This window comes from Mustela erminea, chromosome 3, assembly GCF_009829155.1.
Source record: "Mustela erminea isolate mMusErm1 chromosome 3, mMusErm1.Pri, whole genome shotgun sequence".
NCBI classification, from domain to species: domain Eukaryota; kingdom Metazoa; phylum Chordata; class Mammalia; order Carnivora; family Mustelidae; genus Mustela; species Mustela erminea.
Window position 1 is genome coordinate 66,043,584 of NC_045616.1, and position 23,426 is coordinate 66,067,009.

A 23,426-nucleotide genomic window follows, 5' to 3' on the forward strand; every position below is an offset into this window, starting at 1 on the left:
TGATTTCTCTCCCATAAGCAACTATTACCATTCTGTTTAGTTGCTATTTCTTTTGGTGGGAGGAGGAAGTAGTTTGCCTCAATATTTCTAAATGATATATTTACACTACTATTTCTTGATTTTTTTCAATTGTAGACATTCTTTGTGAACTACCTACTATGGAAGACAAGAACTTACTTGTCTTATGAATTCCCTCACGCTCTCCCGAAGAGTGTCCCTTCTCCAGTTCTCCCAATATAGATGTGTAATAATTGGGGCACAAGTCAGTGTTCAGAGTATGCATTGCTATGACTACACAAACACTGTAACAGCTAAATGTCAAAGTGTATCATGATTATATTTCCTTTTTTGTTCAGCTTTTTGTTTTCCTTGGAGTTGATTGCCGCAGGTTTTTTTTTTTCTTTTTTCTTTTCTTTTTTTTTTTTAAAGATTTTATTTATTTATTTGACAGACAGAGATCACAAGGAGGCAGAGAGACAGGCAGAGAGAGAGGAGGAAGCAGGCTCCCTGCTTGAGCAGAGAGCCCAATGCGGAGCTCGATCCCAGGACCCTGGGATCATGACCTGAGCTGAAGGCAGAGGATTTAACCCACTGAGCCACCCAGGCGCCCCTCTTTTTTCTTTTCTTATTTATTTATTTATTTTTTTAAAGAGAGTGTGTGAGACCAGGGTGGGGTGGTAGGGGTGGAGGGACAGAGGGAGAAGAAGATAGAGAAAAAATCCCAAGCAGGCCCCACACCCAGAGAGGAGCCCAACTACAGGTTCAATCTTGGCCCTGAGATCATTACCTGAGCCCAAATCAAGAGCTGGATGCTTAAATGACTGAGCCATCCAGGTGGCTCAGTTTTTGTGTTTTATCGCTAACTCCAGACTCTCTGGTAGAACTGTACGAAACCTTCCACTATAAAACAAAGATTGCAAATAACCTATTAGTTCCACGTATCTGACGGTCCCTTCAGATGCCCTTGTCTTCCTGCTCTCATCTTTTTCAGTTGCTCTCTTAGTCTGCTGCCCCGTTATGCTACCAAGAATTTTTACCACCCCCCTGAGAATTTTCTTCATTTGACTCACATATTAGCTTGCTAGCTGTGTGGAGTTTTCAACTTACTGCCTTATCTTGACAGACTATATCCTCTACCTGCTTTTCTAAGAAAGGATTTCAGAAGAGGTAAGTTCTTGACATTTACTTGATTTTTCCTCCTTCTAATTTGCCCACTTAATTGATGGTTGATATGTGCATAGAATTCCAAGGGGCTGTGTTAGTTAGAATAGGCTAACTCTTGTACCAAACAACCCTCAAATCTCAGTCAACTCACACAAACACACATTTGGTCTATTCATTGGTAAGTGCAGTTATTAATGGTGGAGGGTTTTTTTTTTTTTTTTTTTTTGTACATGATTTGGGGACCCAGGTTTCTTTCATTTAGAGACTGCACCGGGGCTTGGAATCCTTCACTGGGACTTCTGCATCCATCCAGGTGACAAGGGAGAGAACATGAAGGAATTTCTGAAAGGTTTTAGAGGTCTGGCCTGGAAGTAGATTTACTTTCACCCACATATCAGCAGTCAAAACACAGTCACATGGACTGTTTAAGTGAAAGAAGGCTGGGAAATGTAGTCTACTTGCATGTTCAGGAAGAAGAGGAGAAACAAGAATATTATGAGCTCTAGCATTTTAGCCACAGTTGGAAGTCATTTTCCCTTATAGTTTTAAAAGGCTTTCTTCTTTTGTATTCTGGCTTTCCACGTCGCTGATTCCTCATTTTCTGCATCTGGAATGTCTCATTTGGTAACTGACAAAAGTCTCCTGGAAAGACATGAACAAAGGAGAAAAGTCCATAGGAAATGTAGTCATTGTCACATGGTATGCTAAACCTGTAGAGGGTGATTTTGCTCTGTATGTGATGTTTGGCAAAGTCTGGATACACTTACAGTGATCCCAAGTGGGACATATGTGTAGATGCTGAGAATCTAGTGACCAGAGGCCAGGGATGCTGTTAAACATCCTCCCATGCATGGAACAGCCCCCTACAACAAAGAATTATTTGGTCCAAAATGTCAATTGTGCCAGGTTTGAGAAATCCTATACTAAATGTCATCCCTGGGCGTTAAGTTAGAAAGAATGGTCACCACTGCCATAATAGAAACGTGCAGAATGATTGTACACAGAGAGAGGTGATGGACTTGGCCTAGAGGATACGAAGGTTGTAGATGTGATCCTTGCCTTCTGTGCAATGAGCTGGTCTTAATTACTTTGCTATATCTAGTGCTTAGATAATTAAAACAGGGATTCTCGTTGGTAACCAGTTAGAGCAACTGAAGGATAACTGACATCTTTATGAAATTGAGTCTCCATATACATGAACATGACTTTCTGTTTTATTTTGGTATTCCTTTCTGACTTTCAAAGTAACATTTTGTGATTTCCTTCATTAAGGTTATTTTCTAGTTTCGTTAGATTTAGTCCTAGGTATCGTCTTGTTTTTGTGGTCACCATTAGTGTTACATCTGTGTTTTGATTACCTTCTCAATAGTTCCCCTTTATTTTCAAAAGTTTAAAATACAAAGAAAAATAGCATCAACAGTGAAATGAACAAGGACAACTTTAAACAATTTCCATTTTCTAAGTGCTTATTATTAATGCATGAAAGTGCAATTATTATTCTATGTTGACCTTTTTATATAACTTCCTTGCAGAACTCTCTAGTACTTCTAAAAATTAGTGTAGTTTTTCTCATGTAGGAGATCATAACGTTGGCCAATAACGACAGTTTTGTTTTTTTCCTGTCCAATTCTTTTACTTTATATTTCTTTATCTCATCTTCCTACATAAGTCAGCACAGTATAGAAGAGAAGGGGGGAAATAGCAGACATCTATTTCTTATTCCTGATTACAAAGGAACCAGAAATATTTAGGAGTATTTTTTTGTCTTGTTCCTGATTATTAGAAAGATGACTTTACAAGGTAACTGTTCACTGCGGAATATAATGTTTGCTGCAGACATTTTAGTAGTTATCATTTATTAAAGAATTTATTTTCCATGCCAAGAGTTTTAGTGAGAATAAATGTAGTATTTTTCATCAAATACTTTTCTGTATCTGTTGTGATGCTTGTACAGTTTTTCTACTTTAATCTGTTAATGTGCTAAGTTTTCTCCTGTTAAAATACTCTCGCATTTCTAGGAAAAAGCAAGTTGGTAAATGTAGGTTATTTTTATTATCCACTCTGGATTTGGTTTGCTAATATTTTGTTCAGGATTTTTGCATCTTTATATGTAAATGCTAATGATCTATAGTTTTCCTGCCTTTAACCAGCCTTATCTAGATTTTGTATTAAGATTTAGGGGCATCTAAGCAGGAGTGGCAATCCTTATATCAGATCAATTAGATTTTAAGCCAAAGACTATAATAAGAGATGAGGAAGGACACTATATCATACTCAAAGGGTCTGTCCAACAAGAAGATCTAACAATTTTAAATATCTATGCCCCCAACGTGGGAGCAGCCAACTATATAAACCAATTAATAACAAAATCAAAGAAACACATAAACAATAATACAATAATAGTAGGGGACTTTAACACTCCCCTCACTGAAATGGACAGGTCATCCAAGCAAAAGATCATCAAGGAAATAAAGGCCTTAAACGACACACTGGACCAGATGGACATCACAGATATATTCAGAACATTTCATCCCAAAGCAACAGAATACACATTCTTCTCTAGTGCACATGGAACATTCTCCAGAATAGATCACATCCTCGGTCCTAAATCAGGACTCAACCGGTATCAAAAGATTGGGATCATTCCCTGCATATTTTCAGACCACAATGCTCTAAAGCTAGAACTCAACCACAAAAGGAAGTTTGAAAAGAACCCAAATACATGGAGACTAAACAGCATCCTTCTAAAGAATGAATGGGTCAACCGGGAAATTAAAGAAGAATTGAAAAAAATCATGGAAACAAATGATAATGAAAATACAACGGTTCAAAATCTGTGGGACACAACAAAGGCAGTCCTGAGAGGAAAATATATAGCGGTTCAAGCCTTTCTCAAGAAACAAGAAAGGTCTCAGGTACACAAGCTAACCCTACACCTAAAGGAGCTGGAGAAAGAACAAGAAAGAAACCCTAAGCCCAGCAGGAGAAGAGAAATCATAAAGATCAGAGCAGAAATCAATGAAATAGAAACCAAAAAAACAATAGAACAAATCAACGAAACTAGGAGCTGGTTCTTTGAAAGAATTAATAAAATTGATAAACCCCTGGCCCGACTTATCAAAAAGAAAAGAGAAAGGACCCAAATAAATAAAATCATGAATGAAAGAGGAGAGATCACAACTAACACCAAAGAAATACAAACTATTATAAGAACATACTATGAGCAACTCTATGCCAATAAATTTGACAATCTGGAACAAATGGATGCATTCCTAGAAACATATAAACTACCACAACTGAACCAGGAAGAAATAGAAAGCCTGAACAGACCCATAACCAGTAAGGAGATTGAAACAATCATTAAAAATCTCCAAACAAACAAAAGCCCAGGGCCAGACGGCTTCCCAGGGGAATTCTACCAAACATTTAAAGAAGAACTAATTCCTATTCTCCTGAAACTGTTCCAAAAAATAGAAATGGAAGGAAAACTTCCAAACTCATTTTATGAGGCCAGCATCACCTTGATCCCAAAACCAGACAAGGATCCCATCAAAAAAGAGAGCTATAGACCAATATCCTTGATGAACACAGATGCGAAAATACTCAACAAAATACCAGCCAATAGGATTCAACAGTATATTAAAAGGATTATTCACCACGACCAAGTGGGATTTATTCCAGGGCTGCAAGGTTGGTTCAACATCTGCAAATCAGTCAATGTGATACAACACATCAATAAAAGAAAGAACAAGAACCATATGATACTCTCAATAGATGCTGAAAAAGCATTTGACAAAGTACAGCATCCCTTCCTGATCAAAACTCTTCAAAGTGTAGGGATAGGGGGCACATACCTCAATATCATCAAAGCCATCTATGAAAAACCCACCGCAAATATCATTCTCAATGGAGAAAAACTGAAAGCTTTTCCGCTAAGGTCAGGAACACGGCAAGGATGTCCATTATCACCACTGCTATTCAACATAGTACTAGAGGTCCTAGCCTCAGCAATCAGACAACAAAAGGAAATTAAAGGCATCCAAATCGGCAAAGAAAAAGTCAAATTATCACTCTTCGCAGATGACATGATACTATATGTGGAAAACCCAAAAGACTCCACTCCAAAACTGCTAGAACTTATACAGGAATTCAGTAAAGTGTCAGGATATAAAATCAATGCACAGAAATCAGTTGCATTTCTCTATACCAACAGCAAGACAGAAGAAAGAGAAATTAAGGAGTCAATCCCATTTACAATTGCACCCAAAACCATAAGATACCTAGGAATAAACCTAACCAAAGAGGCACAGAATCTATACTCAGAAAACTATAAAGTACTCATGAAAGAAATTGAGGAAGACACAAAGAAATGGAAAAATGTTCCATGCTCCTGGATTGGAAGAATAAATATTGTGAAAATGTCTATGCTACCTAAAGCAATCTACACATTTAATGCAATTCCTATCAAAGTACCATCCATATTTTTCAAAGAAATGGAACAAATAATTCTAAAATTTATATGGAACCAGAAAAGACCTCGAATAGCCAAAGGGATATTGAAAAAGAAAGCCAACGTTGGTGGCATCACAATTCCGGACTTCCAGCTCTATTACAAAGCTGTCATCATCAAGACAGCATGGTACTGGCACAAAAACAGAACCATAGATCAATGGAACAGAATAGAGAGCCCAGAAATAGACCCTCAACTGTACAGTCAACTAATCTTCGACAAAGCAGGAAAGAATGTCCAATGGAAAAAAGACAGCCTCTTCAATAAATGGTGCTGGGAAAATTGGACAGCCACATGCAGAAAAATGAAATTGGACCATTTCCTTACACCACACACAAAAATAGACTCAAAATGGATAAAGGACCTCAATGTGCAAAAGGAATCCATCAAAATCCTTGAGGAGAACACAGGCAGCAACCTCTTCGACCTCAGCCGCAGCAATATCTTCTTAGGAACAACGCCAAAGGCAAGGGAAGCAAGAGCAAAAATGAACTATTGGGATTTCATCAAGATCAAAAGCTTTTGCACAGCAAAGGAAACAGTTAACAAAATCAAAAGACAACTGACAGAATGGGAGAAGATATTTGCAAACGACATATCAGATAAAGGACTAGTGTCCAGAATCTATAAAGAACTTAGCAAACTCAACACCCAAAGAACAAATAATCCAATCAAGAAATGGGCAGAGGACATGAACAGACATTTCTGCAAAGAAGACATCCAGATGGCCAACAGACACATGAAAAAGTGCTCCATATCACTCGGCATCAGGGAAATACAAATCAAAACCACAATGAGATATCACCTCACACCAGTCAGAATGGCTAAAATCAACAAGTCCGGAAATGACAGATGCTGGTGAGGATGCGGAGAAAGGGGAACTCTCCTACACTGTTGGTGGGAATGCAAGCTGGTGCAGCCACTCTGGAAAACAGCATGGAGGTTCCTCAAAATGTTGAAAATAGAACTGCCCTATGACCCAGCAATTGCACTATTGGGTATTTACCCTAAAGATACAAACGTAGTGATCCAAAGGGGCACGTGCACCCGAATGTTTATAGCAGCAATGTCCACAATAGCCAAACTATGGAAAGAACCTAGATGTCCATCAACAGATGAATGGATCAAGAAGATGTGGTATATATACACAATGGAATACTATGCAGCCATCAAAAGAAATGAAATCTTGCCATTTGCGACAACATGGATGGAACTAGAGCGTATCATGCTTAGCGAAATAAGTCAAGCAGAGAAAGACAACTATCATATGATCTCCCTGATATGAGGAAGTTGTGATGCAACATGGGGGCTTAAGTGGGTAGGAGAAGAATCAATGAAACAAGATGGGATTGGGAGGGAGACAAACCATAAGTGACTCTTAATCTCACAAAACAAACTGAGGGTTGCTGGGGGGAGGGGGTTTGGGAGAAGGGGGTGGGATTATGGACATTGGGGAGGGTATGTGCTTTGGTGAGTGCTGTGAAGTGTGTAAACCTGGTGATTCACAGACCTGTACCCCTGGGGATAAAAACATATGTTTATAAAAAATAAAAAATTAAAAAAAAAAAAAAGATTTAGGGGCATCTGAGTGGCTCAGTGGGTTAAAGCCTCTGTCTTCGGCTCAGGTCGTGATCCCAGGTCTTGGGATGGAACCCCACATCGGGCTCTCTGCTCAGCAGGGAGCCTGCTTCCTCCTCCCTCCCTCTCTGCCTGCCTCTCTATTTGTGATCTCTGTCAAATAAATAAGTGAAATCTTAAAAAAAAAAAAAAGATTGTACTAGCTTTTTAGAAAAACATGATGACTATTTCCATTCCTCATCCCCCACACTATGGAAAGTTTTGTGTAAAATTGGAAAAAGCCGATTTTGGAATATTTGAAAATATTGTTATGTGTCTAATCTTTTCTTTGGGGTAAGACTTTAATTACTGATTTGATTTCTTTAGCGTTAGAGGATGGGACTATCAAGGTTTTCTATCTTGGCAACATATTTTTCTACAGTTTTTCCTTTTGTTTGCTATCAAATTTATTTCAATAAAAGTGTTCTGCCTTTTAACTTTTTATTTATCTGGAGTTATATCTGGCTTCATTCCTAATACTGTTTTTATTTTTACTTTTTGATAATTTCTTGCTCAAGGTTTTAAAGAACAACTCTGGCTTTTGGGAGCCTCTATAATTTTATATTTACACTTGAAATTTTAATAAAGTAAGCTGTATGTTATGGAACATGCTTTTCTTCTTTCAAAAATACAAGACGTTTAAACTTTAGAAAGCCACAATTCTTACTTTCTGAATTCAAGCCATTTTGGCTTCTCCTGATATTTTATCTTCATCGTCTTTAGACTAAAAATTACACAGTATTATAGATATTGTTTTAATTTGTCAATGTTTGCTCAGAGTTGTCTTTATCATTGTCATATGATTTATTTTTAATTAGCATTTCTTCTTTTATCTCAGACTGCCTTCTGGAAAATTTTCCTTTTTCTTTCAGTATATAGTCGAGAAGTTGTTTATGGAGAATTTGAGGTTTTGTTCTTCTGAAAATATTTTTATTTCACCTTTATTCTTCATTGGCAGTTTTTTGGAGCCTAAAGTTCTAGGTTCACTTTTTCTTATTTTCTCTCAGCACATTGAAGAAATTAGTCCACTGCTGGTACTGAAAAGTCAGCTATGGTCCACTTGACTCTCCTTTGTAGATAATTTCTTTTGTTCCTTCTTGTTCATAAGATAGTCTCTCTAGCCCAGGTATTTTTCCCCCATTTTACTCGGATGTGTTTAGGTGTATCTTTACATTTATTTATCCTGTCTGGGACTCATGGTGCTTCCTGATTTGAGAATGCATGGAATATTCTTCCCACAGTCTCTTCAAATGTTGCCTCTCCTTTATTCTTTCTATAATCTCCTCTCTTTCTTGTGGAACTCTAACTAAACGTATGTTGGTCTTTCTCATCATATTCTCTGCAAATCTAAACTTTATTTCTAGGGGCGCCTGGGTGGCTCAGTGGGTTAAAGCCTCTGCCTTTGGCTCAGGTCATGATCCCAAGGTCCTGGGATCAAGTCCTTCACTGGGCTCTCTGCTCAGTGGGGAGCCTGCTTTTCCCCTTCTCTCTGCCTGCCTCTCTGCCTACTTGTGATCTCTGTCTGTCAAATAGATAAATAAAATCTTTTAAAAAAACAAAAACAGGGTGCCTGGGTGGCTCAGTGGGTTAAAGCCTCTGCCTTCGGCTCAGGTCATGATCCCAGGGTGCTGGGATCGAGTCCCACATCGGGCTCTCTGCTCCGCAGGGAGCCTGCTTCCTCCCCACTCTCTCTCTCTGCCTGCCTCTCTGCCTACTTGTGATTTCTCTCTCTCTGTCAAATAAATAAAATTAAAAAAAAAAACAAAAACAAAAACAATAAACTTTATTTCTAAATGTGAATTACATGTGTGTATTTTTGGTCCCCATGCTATATTGTATGTAATTTCTTTTTGGTTAATTCTCTCTTCATCTATGTTTTTTTCTGCTATTTAAGTAATCTAATGAGCTTTTCTTTTTTTTCTGACTTCTCTTTAAAAAAAAAAAAAATAGTGGACTTTGTTTTTTAGAGAAGTTGGAGGTTCCCTGCACAATCAAGTGGGAAATACGCAGAGTTTCCATATATCCTCTCACCGCAGTCAGCCAGAGCCTTCCCCACCAGCAACACTCCACAGACTGCATGCCATTGGCTAAAAAGCTCACTTACCTTCCTAGACTCTTGTTCCAGACTTCAGCAGGATATGCTCTAAGCTTCTGGTAGCCTGAGATACTCCAAGTATCTGTCTCTCCATCATACATCTGTGATTTCGCTATATTTTACTGAGCATTAGAAGTTACGAAGCAGGGATTTCAGGCCCCCCACTCTGCCACATGCCCTTCCATCAGTTTTTACATTCCATTGTATTTGCCGCCCTGGAGGGTTGGATCTTCTATCTCCTAACCCTTTCCTTTCTGCCATTCTTCGGAAGAAACCCATCCCAAGAACTTCATATAGTGAGAAGAGCATGAACTAGTTCCAAGGAATGAGATTATGTGTTAAAAATCACCAGTTGTCATCCAGGCTGCTCCAGTGGAGACTCATCAGCCTCCCTGCACTTCAGTTCTTCTCATCTGCAAGGGACAGTGCTGCTCTGGGAGGCGCTGCAGCCACCTCCTCGCCTGGACATTGGATACCTTGATTCCTTCAGGAGCCTGACATCTGTGGCTGTAGGTCCTTGATTTATGGTTCAGCTCACTCTCTGTCCTTCTGAGTATTTTTAAACATAGAAATGTATTTTAGCTTGAGAAGACAGGACTATTGTGTGGTGACTCCATTCTGGTGTCTTGTCTAGTCTTAGGGATGTCACTGGGCCTGTGACATATTGAAGGAAGACTGCATGAAGTTGAAATCCTCAGAGTGGACAATGAGGTGCACTAGAGGGGGAGGGCTTGGCTATGGCAGCTCTATTTTAACACTATTCAACTCATTCTCTCCCCTACATTTCCCTTCATCTACTTCCTTCCCTGTCCCCATCTTTCCATAAATATTTACTAAGCATATATAATGTGGTATGGAATATCACATTACGTAGTGTGGTGAACAAAACAGAATTCGTCCTAGCCTTTAAGAAGTTTACAGTCTAGTGAGGGAGATAGACATTAAACTAATGTAATAGATGTGAATTTGGGTCCCAACACTTGAGCACAAGAAACGTCACATCACTTAAAAAAAAAATCAAACTAATTTTAGATTGGACATATAATTCATTGGGTCAAGGAATACAAATGTAATTTCTGAGTAGCCTGTCCCCCTTCCCTGGGGCTTGCGAAATCTAGGTGATATTAAAATTAGGGATTTAAGAAATCCAAGAAATTTGCGGGGAAAGGCCTCATTCATCAGTCCATTGATGATCCCTGTCCAAACCTGTGGTGTCTACTTGAAGATAAGAAATGTTTCTGAGATTGGCACCCACTCAATTGAAGCCACAATGTTCTATTGGATTTATGGCACTTTAATCGGAAATATTTAGGTGTGAGGAGTGTGGTATCTGTGTAAGTTAATCCAAATCAACATCTTGAAACTTCCATGGTAACAAAAGAGATATTAGAAATCATTTTTAGTGAGCAATATTAGTTGTATTTAAGGTACCTTACTGGTTAGGAAAGATATGACAGCCATAGTGCTGGCATCAGTAAAGTATAAAAACTCAAGCTTGATAACCCAAGCCACTTTGCGGAGAACCCTGTTGAAATCCTCTCATACTGAAAGGTTCCTAAAAGTCCCCATAAAGTCGCTGACAGCTGCCATCTGACCAAGTCTTGGTTGAGGACCACAAGACCAGAGAACATGGTGTTCAGTGTGTGGCTCCACATAAGCCCCTCACTGGAGGTCTCGCCATCTTGGAAATGCTGTGTGGAAGAGGCATCCGTCCCTAACTAAACCTTCCAAACTGACTGCCTCTCTACCCTTTCTCACCTGCTCCTTTAATCTCTCTCCCCCCTCAGGTGATCTAGTTCTGTATCTTTGGAGATGTAGAATTTCATACATGGTAGACTAAATCCAAAGGTTTTGCAATTCTATTCTGGAGAAAGAGAAGTCCTTATTGTCTTTAGAAGGGGAGGGCCTAATGCCACTTTCTTTCTTTTCAAGCCTATTGCTGAGCACAGAGAGCCCAGTGTAACTTCTCAGTGAAGTTCTTTTGCTGTACAAGTTATTAAACAAGTAAGGATCTTACCTTCAATTCTTATTCTTCTGAATTGTCCATCCAAGTTGAGTAAGCTCTTTTTTAGGATTTGATGAAACTATATACTTGTTCGGACTTCTCCTGAAAGATATGAGAGAAAGGACAAATAAAGCCCTAGACATAAACATTTTATTTGTTTGGACACACATACCCTGAAGTATCCAGGGTAAGCATATTTTAAAGAAATCACTGATGTCCCCATGATAGTAATGATTGCTCTGCCAAGACAGGTATAGAAAGTTGAATCTTAGATGCATTTGCATTATTCTCTAAGCAGTTGGACTAGTTTGGTCCCGGTGGGGTAGTTTGCTTTCCAAAACCATGGTCATCATGTATACGTATATTGCAAAACATAACAAAGCTCTTTAAAAGAAAAGAAAGCATACTCCTCTGGGTTTTTCCACACCCAGTGTGTTTTTAGTACACAGAGACACTTTTTTCTTTTTCCTTTTGGTTAGGCAAACAAAAGGGGTCTAGGACTTTGATAAAAATATAAGATTTCAGGGATGCCTGGGTGGCTCAGTCATTAAGCATCTGCCTTTGGCTCAGGTCATGATCTCAGGGTCCTGGGATTGAGCCCCTCATCAGGCTCCCTGCTCAGCGGGGAGCCTGCTTCCCCCTCTTTCTCTGCCTGCCTCTCTGCCTACTTCTGACATCTCTCTCTCTGCTAAATAAATAAATAAAATCTTTAAAAATATATATGTGTATATATATATACGCATATATGTGCATATATATATATATATATATATATGATTTCAGCTCTGCCTAAAGCATATGTTTCTTCCCTGCAGATGTTTACTCAACTGGCACTATGAAAACATTAAGCCAGGAAAAGAAACATCAATGTGTGCTTCCATTTAAAAAAAAAATGGTGATTGGCATGAATACAGCACTCATGCAACAAATAGAACCAAATATATAATAAACAGGACTGAACTTACCCTATTAGTATGTAAAACATTACTATGGTCTCCCCGATTTGCAACATTTACATATCTCATTATGAGTAGGATGCTCAAAGTGCCATAGAATAGTCATTTCACCCCTTTAGTGTAATACTTACTTACCAAGAAATATTAATGAGACAATCTCATAAATTCTATTTACTGAATCTAGTGTCTCCCCTCAATTTGCATTTGCAAGCTATGATTGCATTATGTTCCTGGAAGACTGGGATATGAATTTACTACTGCATAGGCAGGCAGCTTCCTTAAAAGCTCCTTTATTAAAGAATGTTGGAGGAGGAGAAATAGCCATGATAAAGACGTATTTGAAATCTATCTGAACACATGTGTTCTTTTATATGGGTTTAACAGAACTTAAACCTGCAAAAAAAAAAAAGTTACACTTGCATTTTTTTTTCTATTTCAAGAAAACTTCCTTGTAATACTTTGAATTTACATAGTTCAGGATATTATATATATATTTTGTTAACTCTAAAGCTCTTCCAAAAGGCTGAACGTTTAAATAAAGAAAGAAAGAGCAGAACACTGATGGTAATTCTGATAGCCTCTGGGGAGGTTGCATCAACATTTAATTTGTGGCCAATTTGCATTGTACAGTGGCAATCATGTTTGTGCATGATACGGTGATTAAACTGTTCAGGACCCTCAACTCTGATAATCTATGCCCTATTTAGAAGGTGGGCAAGAGGTTACTCTTGACTCCAGAAAACAGATGTTTTTCTAAAAACTTTCTCTGTCCTAGAGGAAGGAGTGTCACAAGGAATTGCCAAGGGCATGAATGTAATCTCTGACTTCTAGAAGCTCGCAGAGCCCACTTGTGAGCTGTATTCCTAAGGATGATGTTGTGATCGCTGGTAGTTCTGTAGAGAATTTAATAGCACACAGATGATTTTTTAAATGTCAATAATTACATATTTTTTATAATATACATTTGCAAAAAAACTATCTAACTTGGGTACTACAAGTCTAAAGGAGGGGACAATAGTACATGCGTTGATATCAAGAAAGATACTAGTTAAATAATAATACAGGTGATTTTCTGATACGGCGAGTTTTCTGAGCCTTTTCAAAAGGCTTCCAGATGTTCTTTGTCAAATTCTTTCTTCCCATTTCTCTTGTACATGCACTCTACTCTTCCTTTCCCCAGTCCCTAGCACTGTCACCCCCTTTCCACAGCCTTGGGTGACACTCTGGCCATAAGAAAGCCACACTAAAGAGTAGAGTTAAATATAACTCACAGTCTTTAGATAATCTTCAGTGGTGGTGTTGCCAAAGTGGGTGTAGGAGTGGCCTGCATCAGAATCACCTGGGCTACTCGTTAGACTTGTACAGTTTTCCATTCTTCCATTCTGGGGCAGGGCAAGGAAGTTAGATTTTTTTTTTTTTAAGATTTTATTTATGGGGTGCCTGGGTGGCTCAGTGGGTTAAGCCTCTGCCTTTGGCTCAGGTCATGATCTCAGGGTCCTGGGATGAAGCCCTGCATCAGGCTCTCTGCTCAGCAGGGAGACTGCTTCCTGCTCCCACCCCCAACCCCTGCTCTCTCTGTTTGCCTCTCTGCCCACTTGTGATCTCTGTCAAATAAATAAAATCTTAAAAAAAAAAAGATTTTATTTATTTGAGAGAGAGAGAGAAAGCACAGGGGTGGGGAGGGGTCAGAGGGAGAGGGAGAAGTGGGCTCCCCGCTGAGTAAAGGGCCTGACATGGGGCTCGATCCCAGGACCCTAAGATCATGACCTGAGCTGAAGGCAGAAGCTTAATCAACTGAGCCACCCAGGCACCCCAGAAAGACAGATTTTTAATAAGTATCCCAGGTGAGTAAAGATCCCGAGTAAAGTTGAAAAGTAAGGCATCAGTGATGGAGATAACTGGAGATAGCTCCAAACACTTAGCCAGGCAAGCAAAGGGCCCAGGGAAGCTCATCTGGGTAACAACTGCTTCTTCAATGGAATATTCTCATTATTTAACTTGAAAATGATACCTGGAAGCCTAGGTCTTTCTGGATTTTTGAGGCAAGAGCCCCTTTCAACTTGCTGTACTGCTGCTCCCTGTGGCTTGACTCTGGTCTTCTTAAACCCAGATTTGCATGGCAGATGCTGATGGCCAAACCAGAGCTCAGAAGGAACATAGTTACTGCTGGGCTTGGCCCATGGACCCCCTCTGTAACCTTTTGTAAGAGAAAGTGCTATAGTCACAGGGTTCTTATAGCTCACCTCATAACTTCTCCTCCCAAATTAAAAAGGTTTCAATTTCATAAGATAATTTTGGTTACCAGAAAATCCAGGTAGGGCATCTACTTCCATACAAATTTTATAAAATATACAAAAATTAACTCAAAATAAATCAAAGCCATAAAAGTATGAGCTAAAGCTATAAAATAAGCTAGAAGGAAACAGGTGTAAATCTTTGCAGTCTTGGATCACACAATTTTTTTAGACATGATACCACACATCCAAACAAAACCAAGGAGAATAGATAACGTGGACTTCATTAAAATTAAAAAGAATTGTTTTTTTTTCTTTTTGTTTCAAAAGACACACCATCAAAAAAGTGAAAAGATAACCTAAAGAAAGGGAGAAAGTCCTTGCAAATCATACATCTGATAAGGGATTTGTATCTTGAATATAGAAGGCACTCTTGAATATAGAAGGCACTCAAGATAAATAACTTGATTAAAAATGGGCAAAATGTATTGATATACATTTCTCCAAAGAAGATACAAAAAGGATGAATGAGTACATGCAAAGATGTTCAGCATTATTAGCCATCTAGGAAATGTAGATCAAAATCACACTGCAGTCCACTTTAAATTCATATAGACAACTATAATCACAATCCAATAGTAACAAGTATTGGTGAGGATGTGGAGAAACTGGAACACTCAAACGCTACTAGTGGGACTATAAAATGACACAGCTGCTTGGAAGAACAGTCTAGCAGTTCCTGAAAAGGTACAATCTTATCATATGACCCAGTAATTCCACTATTAGATATACTTTATGCCCAAGAGAAATAAAAACATACATCCAAACAAAAGTTTGTATATGAATATTCTTAGCAGCATTGTTCATAAGATTCCAAAGGTGGAAACAACCCAGATGCCCATCAACTGATGAGGAGGTAAATAAAATGTTGTCTATTCATAAATGGACTATTACTTGTCAATAAAAAGAAATGAAGTATTGCTGTGTACAACCACATGGATGGACTCTGAAAATATTACGCTGAGTGAAAGAAGCCAGTCACAAAACATCACATATTGTGTGATTCCATTTATGCAAATGTCCAGAACAGGTAAATCCATAAAGACAGAAAGCAGATCAGTGGTTGTCAAAGGCTGGGGTGGGAGTGGAAGGGCGGATGGTTGGGGGAAAAGTGGGAGGGGCATCACCTTTCTGAGGTGATGAAAATGTTCTAGAAGTGGAATGATTATTGCACAACTCTTTGCCTATACTAAAACCTACTGGATTGTACCTTTATTGGGTATATGAATTACTGCTCAATAAAGCTATTACAAAAAAAAAAAGGAAGAAGAAGAAGAAGAAAGAAGGAGAAGAAGAAGGAGAAGAAGAGGAAGAGGAAGAGGAAGAGGAAGAGGAAGAGGAAGAGGAAGAGGAAGAGGAAGAGGGAGGAGGAGGAGGAGGAGGAGGAGGAGGAGGAGGAGGAGGAGGAGGAGAAGGCGGCGGCCAGAAGGAAACTCCTTAAATGGCAGGAACAGGGATTTGACAGGAAGTCCTCAGAAAGTCATCGTGTGAATACACTTATATTCCCGTCTAGTGAAGCAGGGCTTCTGAGTTCTCAGGGAACTGAGCAGACTGTGGAACATAAAAGGTCCTCTTGAAAAGTGTTTACCAACCTGTCTGATGAGGTTGTGGGTGGACAGTCACGAAGATGTTTGTGTATGGGACTGGGGCCAGAGACATCCAGGGCTGATGTGTTTTAATAAGGATGGAAATATGAGTATGTGATAGGGAGGGGAGGAAAGGGGAGGAGAGAGATGGGTAGGTAGGTAATAGTAAACATTGTAGATGGTAACTGGGAAACCAATTAGTCCTGATCAAGCCAGAGATTAAGATTCTTCTGCCTCGTCTACCCTGGACTTCTATCTTTCAAGGATCTGCCTCTGCCGGGAGTTTATCTAAGAACATCAAGGACAATTGTTGTACATATCCTTCACTCCCAGTTTTGACATCTGCTCTTCGATTTTGCAAAATTGGGCTGAGTATGTATGAGTCTCGCTGCCACTCAGTCCCAGGACTGAGCTCCTAACACTCTTACTGCTTGAGGGCATCCCAGCTGTTTCAGAAGTGTGTCACCAGTTCTCCATGCTGAGGTGAAAAAGCGGTTATGGGAAGGAACTCAATTTGGGCCCCCTTTTCCCAGCCAGTAAACCTTGGTACTGTAATGTGGAAGTCTTGCTGTGTACCCTTCTGTGTTCTTCAGAATGCATAAGGTTAGAGTAAAGGGTCTTAAAAATGAGAGACCAGAAAAGAACTGCAAACTCTTCTCTTTTGTATCAAAGTCATACTAATTACATTCATTTACATGATTTGCTTATGCCTGGTTACCAGGTAGCACCATGATTGTTTGTACTGGAAAATTTGAGTCAGATTAATCTTGCCGTGCATTTTGATTACTAAATTCTTTCCTTGAATGCTCTATTTTCAGAGCTTATTATTTGTAACACGGTCATGACTTCCCATAGCTGGAAAAAAATTAAGGCAGTAGTTGTGTGAAACGTTTTGGACTAAACCTTATAATTAACTTTTTTTCTCCAGCAATATTTTAGGACAAAAATCTCGATATGGCCACATTTATACATGCTTTCTTGTCCAATTGCAGATCTGGGATTAGAGATAGACTCCAGTTTACAAATTCTTTAGTACCTATCTGTTTCATATGTTGGAATGAAGGCATATCCTATTTAGAAAATGCATTCCCAGGGGTAGAAACTCTATGTGAAATCAGTGATAGCTGGTCTTCCTGGCACGTTTGTAGTGAGGACACATTTTCAGTGGCATACATAGGCTATTTTATTTTCTTCAATTCTTTCTGCAACTTTTGACCAATGCTTCCTAAGCACAATGTGTTTTAGAGCTCTTTTTATCTCAGAGAATTTTAACCAATCCCTTATTTCCTGTTGATCTGTACCTTTGATTCCTAACCATTTTCATGAAGGCACCTCGAGCTTCCATGATTCTTGCCTTCTAATGGCTGATGGGATTATCCCTTAGTTTACTTTCCGCAGAAGGAGTATGGTGACTGGTATACACTTTTTTTTTCACTCATAATTCATCAAAATTATCCACACACAAAAAAATCATGACAGGATGAGAGACCTCGGCTGAGGGAATAAAATAGAGAGTGCTCCTTCGATTGAGAACAGTGGAGTATATCATGTTTAGAACCACTGGCTAAGCATTACACACTACGACGTGTCTCAAATGTTACCCTCCTTACAATGTAATGGGTTAGGCTGCAAGTTTCATGGATGCCGGGAAAAGACATGAGACTCCTGGGTTAGAAACGAAGAATAGCTTATTACTCATGGCAGTTGCAGCAGCTAGAGGACAAGCAATGCGGAGCATGTTCCCTGAGCCCTGCTTCTCATGAGGTGAGAGTGCCAGGGCCAGGGGACACCTGCACAGCTGGTGGGTTGCATTCTAGAGAAGAAGCCTGAGCTTAAGGAATGTAGAGCTTTTCCAATGGCCAGTAAGCAAGCCTGCCCTTTGCTCTGAGGGGGTAACTCACTCTCTGTTTGAAGGCTTTTTATTTTATAAACATTCTTGAGACGAGGTGAGTCGGGAGGCTGAAAGGTAAAACGGAGATGTGAACAGGGGCGTGTGGTCCATCAGCCTGGGTTTCATTCCTGGCCCTGTCACTTCACTTTGAGTGGTTTTTATATCCACCTCATGCCATTCCTGCCTCAGTGTCTTGCTCTAAAGATTAACAGAAGAGGTAGCATTGTGCTTGGCACACAGTGAGCCCTCAACAAACATTAACTGTCATTGTTATTCTTTCCTCCCCAAATACTATCACAACTTACATACGACTTTGTAACCTGGTTTTTAAATTTGGAAGTGGATCATGAATATTGCTTCTGATTCCGGGGCTCTTTCTTGAGGTGAACAGAGTGTTGCTCAGAGCGTGGAGATACATCATGTTGACCGCCCCAGGAGACAATGAGCTGGTCTCTGAAGCAGGGCCCTGGCAAACCAGGGGCACGTTGTTCTTGGGCCCGATTTGGGCGGGGGCCAGTAAGGAGAAGGCACAAGGTCACAGGAGAAACAAACGCAAGTGTGATCCTTTTGAGGCCACCAGTCAGGACTCTTCCACTTCAGCCCTGGGGTTGTGTGTGTGGGGGGTGACTCCTGCTCTTTTGCCTCTTTTGCAGAGATGAAGGAAACCTTTGGTTTGGGAAGATAAAAGAGAGTTGTTTCATCCAGGTCCTGAAGGAGGGCAGCTCAGTGTATTTGTAGGTAACCTGGTGTTAGATACTTTTACGTCAGAGATGACACACTTTTCTTGCTCCAGCTCCCAGTTAGAACCTGGGGAATTCTCTCTACTGAGCACTGCTTTGGGCCTCTGGCCACCTGTGTACAGGCCCTGAAGGCAGCTTTGTTATAAGAAAGGAAAACCAACACTCATATTCTACAATTGGCTAGTAATCACCCAGAACCTCATAATACTTCACAGTTTTATAATACTCACCCCTAAAAATACCCCGTAGGCATGCTCCCACAGTTTTCCCTGGACCTCCCATGTTTAAATTCCAGCTCTGCCGTTTTCCAGCTGTGTGATCTGGAATAACAAACTTAACCTCTCTATGCCTTACTTTCCACATTTGTAAACTGGAGCTGATAATAAAACTTAACCTCACAGGGTTGTCACAAATATTAAATGCATGTGTCAACTAATCAGATGAGTGCCCAGTGTGTGGTAAATAATGCTGATCATGGCTTTTAATCACCATCAGCATCACACATGAGCTCCGGTGTTCTCTGCTCCATCAGGGCAGACATCACTGATTTTCTGCCAGATTCTCTAGCTCTAATACACACTAGGTTAGGGTCCTTCATGGCCTTAGTACCTTCGAGGGTGGCTTTATTTCTCTGCAGAGAGGTAACTCTCCCCTCTGCTTTGGGTCTAACCTCCCCCTTTTTGGTTGTGAGTGAAGCAGTGGGGTTCCTTCTGTTTTCTAAAGAACCCAGTTCTCACCACAGCCCACTCTCTTCTTGATGGTTGGATAAAACGGCCCCTCTCAGAGACCAGCCCACAGTTTAGAATCTTCAGTTATGCTCTCACTCAGTACAAGCTGATAAAGGAGCAGGGATCCTCTCAAAAAAGCTTTCCTGTGTCCTGCAGGCCTGCAGTGCAGCTCTCCAGGGGGAGGGCGGAGCTCCCAGAACCGCTGCAGGCAGGGGAGCTCTGTGGGCAAAAGAGCAGCGTGTGCTCTCAGGTAGCAGCCCCCCGTGAATGATTTTTAAATCAGTTGCTTCTGGAATACGTCCGTACTAATCACGCCTGTGGGTTATGCAGTGATAATAACCCGAGCGTGCAGCTCCGTGACAGGGCAGGGCCTGACGAGGGCCTGCTTCGGTTGTGTGGAGGCAGAGAATGTGTTTTCAGCCTTTCAGTGGAGCAGGAAGCGAACACCAACAATTGAGGGACAGGCTGGGGTGGGTGTGGAAAGCTGCTTCCTAAAATAGTACCATGCTGTGGCATTTATTCTTAAAAGAAATAACGTTGTGGCAGGATCGAGAGTTCTGTGCTGCTTTGTGAAGCTCTCAGGGTGGCCACTGGTTCATCGTCTGGCAAAACAATGGTGGCCGCCAGCGGCTCTGGGGGCTGCGAGCGGAGCACAGCCCAGGGCTCAAGACTGGAGTCCTGTACTTCTTGGCAGACACAGAAAAAAATAAAAAGTCAGGGATGGCTAGATGTCCAGGGCACGTAGTCTGTGGCTCTCAGCTGGCCCTCATCTAGCCTGCCCATCGGTAACAGCCTGCGATCCCACCTACCGCCCAGTTCTGCCCACTCATGGAATTACACTTCTGTTTTTGTATCCCAGCTCCACCCAACTGTGTGACTTTGGGTAAGGTGCTTGACCTCTCTCAGCCAGCCTAATGCTCTGTAAATGGAGATGATTGCCCTCCAGCTAATAAGGGTTAAATGAGACATTTTCCTTAGAGTTTGAGCAAAACCTGGTCCATGACCACTGCTCTGTAGAACATCAACCAACACAACATCGTTACTACTCCTTCAGGGATCTGAGCCTTTGCCTTGTCCTGCCTCCCAGGCTACTGGCTTCTTCTTTTCAAGTTGACATTTTCTCATTTCTGAGACAGGTAGAAATGTCATGTTTGCACATAAAATTTCAGACACGTCTCCAAAGAAGACATACAAATGGCTAACAGACACATGAAAAAGGGTTTATCATCATTAGCCATCAGGGAGATTCAAATCAAAACCACACTGAGATACTACCTTACACCAGTTAAAAATGGCCAAAATTAACAAGAGAGTAAACAAAAAGCGTTGGAGAGGATGTGGAGAAAGGGGAACCCTCTTACACTGTTCGTGGGAAAGCAAGTTGGTGCAGCCACTTTGGAAAACAGTGTGGAGATTCCTTAAGAAATTAAAAATAGAGCTACCATGTGACCCTGCAATTGCACTACTGGGTATTTATCCCAAAGATACAGATGTAGTGAAAAGAAGGGCCATCTGTACCCCAATGTTCATAGCAGCAATGGCCACAATTGCCAAACTGTGGAAAGAACCAAGATGCCCTTCAACACACGAATGGATAAAAAAGATATGGTCCATGTATACAATGGAATATTATGCCTCTATCAGAAAGGATGAATACCCAACTTTTGTATCAACATGGATGGGACTGGAGGAGATTATGCTGAGTGAAATAAGTCAAGCAGAGAGAGTCAATTATCATATGGTTTCACTCACTTGTAGAGCATAAGGAATAACACAGAGGTCATTGGGAGATGGAGAGAAGTAAGTGGGGGGAAATCGGAGGGGAAGACAAACCATGAGAGACTGTGGACTCTGAGGAGCAAAGTGAGGGTTTTGGAGGGGACGGGAGTTGGGGGTTGGGCGAGCCTGGTGATGGATGTTAAGGAGGGCACATATTGCATGGAGCACTGGGTGTGGTGCATAAACAATGAATCTTGGAACACTGAAAAAATAAAATATAAAAAATGTTAAATAAATAAAAAATAAAACTTCAGGTATAACTCAGCTTCGCTCACATGTCATAGACTGCTTTACAGGAACACTCAGCAAAATGTCACAATTGCATGATTCACTGCCGCATGTTGGGCTTTGACTCATATCGTTTCCTCTGACTTGATCCACAAAGGCGGGCAGCTCCCTGGGGAACAGCACAATATATGGGATGCCTCATGAATTTGCATGTCATCCTTGCTCAGGAGTCATGCTCATTTTCTCTGTATCGTTCCAAGTTTAGTATATGGGCTGCCAAAGCAAGCACCAAGCTGTGGCTTCTTGAGTGACGAGGGAGCCTCCACCTCCCCTCTGGGAGTCAGTGCAAAGAAGGGAGGACACACACCCTGGAGTCCCTCTGCTAGGCTCAAACCGTGTTTCTGCTGTTTAGCTTCAGACACACTCCTTCATCTCCCTGTGCTTCAGACCTCTCTCTGTGAGTGGAAGAATAATAAGGCTCTACCTTTTAGGGGTGCTGTGAGGATTAAAGTGTCCATCCACAAGAAGCCCTTCCACTTGGTGTGGGGTGAGTGCCCAGGGAACAGTGATTGTCCCACGTCCAGGCAGGACATGGTGCAGTGCCTGTCATCAATGTGGCACTCAACAAGTCACTCTTTGCTGGGTTGGATCCAATGGGATAGATGGTTCCTCCATTTGGTTCCTGCATTTGGCTCCTCCCCATTTCCCCCTTCTTCCAGGTTCTGTTGAAAGTCTTCAAATGTATGGCCCATGAGAAACAACAGAGGTATGATGGGTGGATGACTGCCCTTATTTGCTGGGATCTGAGAAATTTCTTGGAATGCAGTATTTTCAGTCCTCAGCCAGGATGGACCTGGGCAAACCAGGATGGTTGGTCACCCGACTACTACTGGCATCTTCCATTTGTGGGGCCAAGGCTGGACTGTTTGCTCCTAGAGGAGCAAATGGAGGGGTGGCGATGTCCGTAATGCAGCTCACCCCCAAATTGTTATTAATGCCTCCTCTCTCCCAAGTGCTACTGAAATCTGCGGCCAGCAATTCTACTGGGCACCCTCAGTGGCAAACGTTCCAGGAGTGGAATGTGTTGACTGGGAGTGGTGGAAAGATGTATCTTGAGCAGAGCAATATTCATCTTGGTCCTGCTTCCAGACAATCACACTGATAATTTGAGAAGTTGGCGTGGATGGAAACGTGGGGTCCCATTTCCCACCAGACTGGGAATTGGTACCCCTGGTTCTAATCTCCACTTTCCTCTCTTTGAGCTCTGCAGCCCCAGATAAGAAGCCTAGCTTCTGTGGGAGTCCAATGTCCTCATCTGTTAAACAGGAAGAAAATTAGCTAATCCATCTAACTCATTGTGGCCTGTGGGGCAGGGCTGGTGCCACGCAGGCCAGGGCTGTGTGGGAGGCAGTGAGGCTGGCTGAGGGGATTAAGAGAGCAGGAAGCTGTCCAGCGGCCCTGCTTTGCTGAGGCTGCCCTGCTCCTCCCATGAGCACTGGGTACTTTCACTTTGATGGGAGAACCTCTGTAGGCTTGCTTGGTGACTTCATCTGGTGTTACCCGAGGCCCCGCCCTGAGAATGTCTCACCTCGGGCACATCACTTATGTTCACCTAGCCTGTGGTTCCTCATCTATGAAATGAAGATAATTACAATGCTCTCTTGTCGAGTAGCTGTGATAATAGTTCATTGAAGGCCAAGTATCTGGATTTAGGAGATGGATTTGTGCACAAGGGTGTACAATCAGTCTTATTGTATATCCATACTTCAGTCTTTAGTTCAATCATCAAACTCCCATTTCTTGAGCACTTACTGTGTGTTAGGTACTGAGGTG

The 23,426-nt window shown here is 41.1% G+C and overlaps 1 non-coding gene across 1 annotated transcript; it reads right to left on the bottom strand.

Moving 5' to 3' along the window:
• Positions 1-21,775: 21,775 nt before the first annotated feature.
• Positions 21,776-21,882, bottom strand: LOC116587374. Its single transcript, XR_004284398.1, has one exon. It is a non-coding gene; the product is annotated as a U6 spliceosomal RNA (small nuclear RNA).
• Positions 21,883-23,426: the final 1,544 nt, after the last annotated feature.